Raw genomic sequence first — 1,287 nt, 5'->3', positions numbered from 1 at the left:
GCCCCCGCGTCCCGGGGGGGCGGGCCGCAGCCTGCCGCGGGCACGGGCGGGGACGGCGGCCCCCGCGCGGGCTCGGCCTCGGCGGGCGGCTCTAGGCGGGCGGCGGCGGCGGCGGCGGCGGCCCCCGCGGGCGGGCCTTTGTGCTGGGCCCCGCGAGGCCGCCTCCCGGCCTCATCCCCGGCCGGAGACGCGGGCTCCCGGGGCAGCGCGGGTCGGGGCGCGCCGCGGCCGGGGGCGCCGTGCAGGGGCCGCGCGGGGCCACCGCCTAAGCCCGAGCTCGCCAGGTCCTGAGGGGGAGCCGGAGCCTGCGCCTCCGCCGCCGGCACCGCCGCGAAGTCGAAGCCGAGCGAGTCGCCGCCGCCGCCGCCGCCTCAGCGCCACACATCGCCGGGGCACCCGCGCCGGGCCGCCCGGCCGGCCGCCCGCCTTGCCGGCGCCGTGCTCCCGCGGACCTCCGCGCCGCCCCCTCGGCCGCCCGTGTCCGGGTGCCCGCGACGCCCCGTGCCCGGCGCCGCCGCCCGCCGGAATCTCCGAACCGCCCCCGGCCCGCGGGGTGAGTTGACAGGCGCCCGCCGGGCCTCCCCCGAACCGCGCCGCGCTCGGGACAGGCCCCCGGGCCTTCCGCGGCGCGGGCGCGGGCTGATGACGTCACGGGGCGGGCCCACACGCGCGCGTGCCGGGTGAGTGCCCACTTCTTTTTTTCCCTCTTTGAAACTGTCAGCGGACCCCGCCCCGCCCCCGCCTCCCGTCCTCTCCGCAGAAGGTTTCCTGGGGGCGTCGACTCGTGATCGAGAGGAAAGCTGACGCCCCGGCATTCGTGATGGATGGAGGAGGCCGGAGCCCGGGGAGTGGGAGGGCCCCGAGGTACGCGGGCGGCGCTTGTGCAGCCCTCTTCGGGAGGGCAGCGTGAGTTTCCTGACGCTCCCGACTCGGTTCTTCCTGCGAGGTGGCATTCGGAGCTGGGGGGTTAAGTGCGTTCCTCTCCCCCCGCGGAGCGCTTTGGAATCGGGCTCAGTGAGCCCCGCGCACATGCGCAAAGCTGAGACGCGGCCCGGCGCAGAACTGGAGCCGAAGTTGGTACCCGACTCCTCACCACCTACCTGTGGTTCTTCATTCTCTCGGTTATTTGCTGAGCACCAGCCAACAGACACACCGGGGAGACAGTCTGGATAAGACTTGGCCCTTGTCCGTGGAGCCTAACTTTGGGCCAAGCCGAAAACAAATACTCGGAGAAACCAATTTTATATACGTTGCTAAGAAGCGAGGGACAGAGCATAACTCGACCTG

This window comes from Sorex araneus, chromosome 9 (genome assembly GCF_027595985.1).
Source record: "Sorex araneus isolate mSorAra2 chromosome 9, mSorAra2.pri, whole genome shotgun sequence".
NCBI classification, from domain to species: Eukaryota; Metazoa; Chordata; class Mammalia; order Eulipotyphla; family Soricidae; genus Sorex; species Sorex araneus.
The sequence above is the reverse complement of the archived record's forward strand: the minus strand, read 5'-3'. Positions refer to the sequence as shown.